Genomic DNA, 8,010 nt, shown 5'->3' with positions numbered 1-8,010 from the left:
TTGTTCTTCCAGTTCTGTTCATTTAACTTGGCATCAGTTCACATAAGTCTTCCTAAGTTTCTCTGAAACCATTCCCTTCATCATTTCTAATATCACAATAGCATTCCATAACATTTAAATACCATAACTTTTTCCTCAGTTTATGATACCCCCTCAGACTCCCATAATTTGCTACCTTGAAAAAGAGTTATAAATATTTCATACATTCTTAGGATTTGTTTGTTTTAGGACTAGTTCCTCCCTTAACCTACTTTCCCTATAATTTCTCCCTTTCCCTTCTCCCCTTTCCTTCCTATTTCTTTGCTGAATGAAATTTATTTTTATAGCTAACTTTGTGTGTATTTTTCCCTCCTTTGACCAGTTCAGATGAGTGTGAGGTTCAAGTGTCAGTCACTCCTCCCCCAACCCTCATCCTTGTTAAACTACATGTCTACTTGTATCCCTAGATTATGAGATAATTTTCCCTAATCTTCCTTTCCCTCCCCCTCAAGTAGATTCTTTTAATTTTTTTAATTTTATTTTATTTTTAGGCAATTGGGGTTAAGTGACTTGCCCAGGGTCACATAGCTAGTAAGTGTCAAGTGTTTGGTCGAGAGGTCGGACTTGAACTCTGGTCCTCCTGACTTCAGGGCCAGTGTCCTATCCACTGTGCCACCTAGCTGCCCCAATACTGTCTTTTATTTTATTTTATTTTATTTATTTTATTTTATTTTTGACAAGGCAGTTGGGGTTAAATGACTTGCCTAGAGCCACACAGCTAATACATGTTATGTGTCTGAGGACATGTTTGAACTCAGGTCCTGCTGACTCCAGGGCCAGTGCTCTATCCACTGTGCTGCCTAGCTGCCACCTAGCTGCCCCCTCAAGTAGATTCCTCTTCCCCTCCTTTTCCATTCTTCTTTTAAGATCAAGACTCCCTCTGTGACCTCTGATGATGATATCATTCAAACATATATCATTTCCCTTATCTGAATCGAGCCATTTGTCTTTATTTAGTCCCTTATAATTGTTCATTCACGTTTATTTACTTTTTTATGTTTCTCCTAACTCCTGTGCTTGAACATCAAAGTTTCTACACAGCCCTTGTCTTTTAAACAGCAATGCTTAGAAATCTTCCATTTAATGAAATAGAGAAAAGTCCATTTTTTCCCCCATAGGATTATGTTCAGTTTTGCTGAGTCTAAGCTTATATCCATTGCCCCCTGGAATATCATATTCTAAGCCCTCTGCTCCTTTACAGTGGCGGCTGCTAAATCATGCCTACTTTTAATATTTTTTCTTTGACCTGGAAGTTCTAGATTTTTGCTACAATGTTCTGGGAACTTTCATTTTGGACTTTCACAAGGTGAATGGTAGATTCCTTCTGTAGCGAGGGCTTCCCACTCATATGTAGCATAGGGGTGTCATTGTGTGGCTCAAAAAAAGGCAGAATAGACATCTTTACCCTCCCCCCAACCCCCTTCTGCAAGGGAGACTTTAATTCCTGTCAGGAGGAGAAGCAGGAGGTTGGGGCCAGAGTCCACTCTACTTTCCTCAGAGACAGGGAGTACCAGATTAGAACTAAATCCATCTGGTTTTCAGGTTCACACTAGCTGTTCATTATTGGGGGGAAGCAGGATTTTGAGGTTTATATCCAAGGCTTGACCCCCTTCCCACCAAATACCAGTTCCACAATGAACACACATAGCACTTACCAAAAAAGCCCATTTATCCAATTTCATAGCAAAACAGAAATCAGAGAAAGTATACATAGGAGAATACATACCGGACAATATCAGATAATACAGAGTGAAGGAGCTCTTTCATTGGGAGCAAGGTAACTCAGAGAGAGAGGGAGAGAGAGAAACAGAGAGAGAGAGAGAGAGAGAGAGAGAGAGAGAGAGAGAGAGAGAGAAAGTTCTAGATTCCACCCAAAAGGAAACTCCCCAAAATCTCTAGTGTAGGAAGCTAGGTACATGATGGAGACTGCTAGCTCCTCTTATGTTTTCCTAGAGTCTTTTACTTCAGCAACCTAAAGTGGGGTTGGCATCTTACATCTTCTTACTTAAAGGTTGAAAGCATAAGCACCCGCAGTGACCCAAAAAAGACTGCAGAGACTTGAGCTCCCCTGCTATCACCAACTCTGCCCCACCTCTGACACATGTGTGGAGGCACTGATCTCCACCAATGAGGAGAGTCCCATATTAATGGACTTTGGGACTGGGGTTACACTTCTAGAAATGTGAGATGCACAAATACAGAGACATCTGCACTTCAGATGTTCATGTGGGCGCCTGACCTGTGGTGGAGCCTTCCAAGCCTGGATCGGTCTTACCAGCCACAGTCAGACACACACAACATAGTAATGTCATTTTGGTCCTCTTTGAGCATGAAAGACCACAACCAAGTAGCACTTCTATTTCTACTTTGCCTTCTGGACAAACTAATCTTTTCTTTCAGATTTCGTGATATACGATATCTAGGTTCTTGTTTTGATCATGGCATTCAGGTAGTCCAACGAATCTTAAATCTTTCTGTTTGATGTTTTCTAGGTCAGTTGTTTTTACTATGAATTTACATTTTCTTCTATTTTTTTCAGTCTTTTGACTTTGTTTTAGCATTTCTTTTGGTCTCATGCAATCATTGACTTCTATTCCCTTCTAATTTCCACGGAGTTTGTTGCTCAGGCAAGGTTTTGTACTTCTTGTGCCAAGCTGTCAATTTCCTTTCCATTTCTTTCTTCTGTAGCTCTCATTTCTTTTCCATTTTTTCACCCTCTAGGTCTCATTTCATTGATTAAAAAACATTTTTACTCTTCAGTTCTTCCAAGCTGTGTTTCGCTTTGAGGCTTTGCTTGGACAATGTTTTAGAGTCATTCTCTTCATCTAGATTTGTGTCTTCAGTATCCCTGTCACCATAGCAACTTTTAACAGCAGGAGTCTTTTTTTTACTTGCTCATTCTTCTCAGCCTACTTCCTGACTTTGCATTCCATGTTAGAACCAGATTCTGAGCACTTCTGAAGGAAAGGTTTAGGCTAGTCCCATTACTGCTTTGGGGTATTGAGTGTTGCATTATCCTAGCATCTCAGGAACAGGTCAGACTGGAGACCTGCAAAAATTTAGTGCTCCTCAAGTGTTCTGATCTGGGGAAAAGTCTGATTCTTCTCCCACCCCCTGCACCTCTGAGCTCTGCAAGTTCCTGACAAAGGTTTGGGTCTGAGCAACAGTAGACTGCTGTTGGACTTAGCCACTCACAGAGGTGGTTGTTGTTTGTTCTTCATTCTCAGGTGGTGATGCCGTGCAAGTGAATTGGATTTAAGTGAAGCTGTGCAAAGTCTCACTTTCTCCTCTGGAGCCATCGGGAGTTAGTGGCAAGATATAGATCAGGATGACTGGAGGGATGCAGTGGGAGATGTCGGCCTTTTTAAACTAAGGTCTTTAACAGGTCTCCCTTTGACTGAGGCAACCCATTCAATGATTAAGGCTAGGTAAGAAAGGAGGCAGAGGCCTTTTTACCCAGTCAAAAAATAAAAGCCTGCTGGATACCTCTGCCAGTTCAGAGTGACAGAACTGCAGGCTTCCCTTGGGTCTGGGATATTCCTCTACTCACTTTAGACTGGTTGGAGGATGGAATGGATAATCTGATCTGGTGCTGGGATCTGAGCCACCCTACTGCTGTTTGTGTCTGAACTTGCTCCTCTCTTGATATACTGCCTAGGGCCTGAAACTGTTTGTGGAGGGGGGAGAGGGCAGGACAGTTGGCATCCCTTCCTCAGTCCTCCCTAGATCTGTGACCCAGAACTGGGTAATAGATAACAAAGCTGCCAATTCATACCTGTCCTCACTGTGGTGACCCAGGATGGGTCTGGGAATGCCCTGGCACAGTCTGGAACACCTTCTTGCCCTAGGTCACAGTCTTCAGGTGATGGTATACTCCACAGGGTGTGCTCTGCACCAGGCCCTGTCCTCAGGGTCCTCAGACTTCTCTGTCTGTCTCCCTGTGCTGACCTGAGCTGGAAAAATGACACTGAGACTTTTTCTTGGATTTCCCCATCAGGATGCAGTCTGGTACATTGTCTAGATTTGTTTGGAAGAGTTTTGGAGGGAGCTCATTGCACTACTCTGCCATCTTGTCTCCCATGTTCCTTTTTTCACTTGTATTTGTATCCCCAGCACTTAGCACAGTGCCTATCACGTAGTAAATGCTTAATAAATGCTGTTTCCTTCTTTCTCTCTTTACCTCCCTTCCTCATTCCCTCCCTCCCTTCCTCCCTCTTTCCTTTTCTCCTTCTCTCCTTCTTTCCTTCCTCCATTCCATCCTTTAAAAAAAAAGGAACTGAAAAAAGCAACACTTAAGCCAGAAGAATGAACTCCTCATGATAGAATTGGAGGTTGGAGTGAGGAGGAGGAGCTCCTAGGTTATTCTAGAATTCCAGAATCTATGAGTCAGGGAAGACCCCCAGATGTCTTTAATACAATGTTTTCCTCAGAGCAGGAATTCTCTCCCACTAACCACAACAGGCATTTGTCTCCACTTGCTTAGACACTCTCACAGAGAAAAGCCAGTTTTGGTTCTCAAAAATTCAAGACTGAAGAAGCTTTTAATGGAAATGCCCTGATGTAATTTGGAGCTTCTAAAGGACCCTGCCCAATGGGGAAATTATTATTGCAAAAAAAAAAAAAGAAACTGTTTTTAACCTCAGAAGTTGCGAAAGTTCTGGCTATGTTGAGGCCAAGGGAAGCACCATGTAAGAGGAAGAGCCCTATTAATATAAGGACTGAGGACTTGGATTCATGTCCTGGCTTAGCCATATTTTCATCTTAGACCTTGGATGGGAAAATCTCCTGGATCAGAGCCTCAGTTTCCCCAACTTTGCACTTCTTGCCTCACAGGGCTACAGTGAGCAAACGGCTTTATAAACTTTAAAATTTACAGATTCCTCATCTTCCAACCTCCTATTATGCCTCATTGTGGTGTAGAGGTAACCCTTGTTCTCTAGAAAGCTTTCCTAATAGAACCCAAGTTCTGTTAGGTGTTTATCACTCTAGAAAGGCTTTGAATAAGAGTCATGGAATGGTATGTATATTATCTAAGGACCAGCCAGAGGAGAGATGAAGAGACTGATCACCAGCCAGTCAACCATCAGGGAGGGGATGAAGATTTATAGCCAACAGAAACACCAGACTGACGATTTAGGCACATTGATCTTTGTAGCCTCTCTTACCCACTAAACAAAGAAGCCTCAGGGAATCTTAGAAACCCCTGAATTATTCTGTCCCAGTAAGACCAGCAGTGAAGGCCCAAAGCTCCTTTCCAGACAGCAGGGAGTTCTTCTTTCAAGGCCCAATCCAAGAGTCACTTCCTTTATGAAACCCTCCCTCCCAACATGAAAGTGATCTCTCCCTACCCATCTCCTACCTTCCCTATTACTTACTGTAGAGGGCAATACCACCCTCCCATTCCCTCAGGCTCATCACTTAGGAGTCATCCTGGACTCCTCACTAGCTCTCACCCTCCATATTCTAGCTGTAGCCAAGGTTTATTGATTTCATCTTTGCAACGTCTCTCTAATAGCTCCCCTTTATCTCCTCCGATACTGCCATCACTCCAGTGCTGGCCCTAATCATCTCACACCTGGATTACTGCCATAGCCTTCTGGGGAGTCTGCCTGGCCCAAGCCTCCCTACTCCAGTCCATCCTTCAATCAGCTGTCAAAGTGATTTTCCTAAAGCCCAGGTTCAACCATGTCACCTCCTACTCAATAAACTCTAGTGTGGGGTATTCTGTGAAGTTTGGATTCAGTCAAAGGGCCACACTTGAGGACCTAGAGGGCCACATGTGGCTTTGAAACCACAAGTTCCCCACCCCTGCTTAGTGGCTTCCTATTGCCTCCAAGATCAAATACAAAATCCTCTGTTTACAATTCAAAGACTTTTATAATCCAGCCCCTTTTCAGCCTTCTTACAATATCCTCTCTCCCCCCCACCCACTCCCCACATATTCTTTAACCCAGTGATACTGGTCTCTTGGCTGTTCCACAAACAAGACACTCCATCTCTTGGCTCCAGGCATCTTCTCGCCATCCCCCATGCTGGTCATGTTGTTTGAAATGCCAAACATATGCTTGCCTATAAGATTATTTTATAGAGCACTCACACAAGAAAGGCGTTCACATGGTGGTCAGAAGAAGCAATACAAGGACACTCTCAAGGTCTCTCTGAAGAACTTTGGAATTGATCACTTGACTTGGGAGACACTGGCAAAGGATTGCCCAGCATAGCGTGTTGGCATCAAAGAAGGCACTGTGCTCTACGAGTGAAGCAGAACTCAAATTTAGAGACATCTCCACTCTAAATGTTCATGTGGACTATTTATTTGTGCCCAACCTCTGGTAAAGCATTCTGAGCTCATATTAGTCTGATCAGCCACAATTAGGCACACCGTACCTTAACTCCAACATAATGATGTCATTTTGGTCTTCTTCGAGAATGACAGACAACCACCAACCAAACAGCCCCCATGCTTGGAACGTTCTCCTTCATCTTTGCCTCCTGGCCTCTCTGGCTTCCTTGAAGTCCCAACTAAAATCTTATCTTCTACAGGAAGCCTTTCCCAATGCCTCTTAATTATATCCTATTTATTCTTTTTCTTTTTAAAGGCAACTGGGGCTAAGTGACTTGCCCAGGGTCACACAGCTAGTAAGTGTCAAGTGTTTGGTCTGAAGCCGGATTCAGACTCAGGTCCTCCTGATTTTAGGGCTGGCGCTCTATCCACTGTGCCACCTAGCTGCCCCTCTATCTATTCTTAGTAACAACAATAATTCCTTGTTTCCTATTTATCCTTCATATAGCTTGATTATATAGACTTGTTTGCTTGTTGTCTCCCCTGTTAAATTGTAAGCTCCTTGAGTGCAGGGACTGTCTTTTACCTCCTTTTTGTATCCGGGGTGCTTAGCACAGTACTTTGTACATAGTAGGTACTTAATAAATGTTTATTGACTGACTGAATTGGTAATATGTCAGCACATATATATATATATATATATATATATATATATTACTAATATTCAAAAGCATGTAGGTACTATTGCGAATAGTAAAATAAAATTTATTTTAAAGTGTTTTGGGGTGGGGGTTTTTTGTTTTAGGGGAGGGGGTGTTGGTGGTTTTTGTTTGTTTTTGTTTTCATCTTAACTTGAACAGGAAGCTCCTAGGGAAAGAACTCCCTCTACCATTTCATTGAAAATTTCAGTCCAGTTGCCTGGAAGGCACTCAGGGGTTAAAGGTTTACTCAGGGTCACAGCCAGTATATATCAGGAGACTTGAACCCACATCTTCTTGACTCCAAGGCTAGCTTTCCATCAACTACACCATGCTGTCCCTTTTAAATGTTTTTTAAAAAGTGTTTTTGTCATTATGTATCTTCTTAATCAATAGATGTTAATAGCATGGCTATTGTAGCCCCTCTTACAGTTTCCACAGAACAAAACCTGGGGGGAAGGGCTGTCTATATCTGCTGCCAAGGACTGGGGTCCAGATGTGATCTTGCTGAAAGACCTCATCCCTCCTCTTGACCCAAACCGCCGACAGATAGGATAGGCAATCCTCTCTCCCAGGACACTTCCTTATCAGTTCACAGAAGCTTATAGGAGGTGCTACACTACTGGAGAAAAGAGGGCTGTGAAATGTTTTGACATGCCTAAAATCATACGTTTAGAGCTGGAAGGGCCCTTAGAGATCATCTCATTTTACAGACGATGAGATTTGAGGCCCAGAGAACTGAGGTGTTGAGGTTCAGGGGTGCTGTGACCCCAAAATCACAACACGAGGGTCCTGCTACAAAGAATTCAACCCAAGCCTTCTTTCAGCCAAAGACAAGGTTTATTAGAACATCCACCATACTGGGCAGACTCTTAAGGAGTCTGAATGTTAGTGAACTGTTGGCTAGATTATAAGAATCTGAGCATCTCAATGGAGACAATACGGACATTATGTACAGAAAGACTGTGAGAGGGATCTAGGAGTGGCCAA

This window comes from Phascolarctos cinereus, unplaced genomic scaffold (assembly GCF_003287225.1).
Source record: "Phascolarctos cinereus isolate Bilbo 61053 unplaced genomic scaffold, phaCin_HiC Scaffold_2;HRSCAF=192, whole genome shotgun sequence".
NCBI classification, from domain to species: domain Eukaryota; kingdom Metazoa; phylum Chordata; class Mammalia; order Diprotodontia; family Phascolarctidae; genus Phascolarctos; species Phascolarctos cinereus.
The sequence above is the reverse complement of the archived record's forward strand: the minus strand, read 5'-3'. Positions refer to the sequence as shown.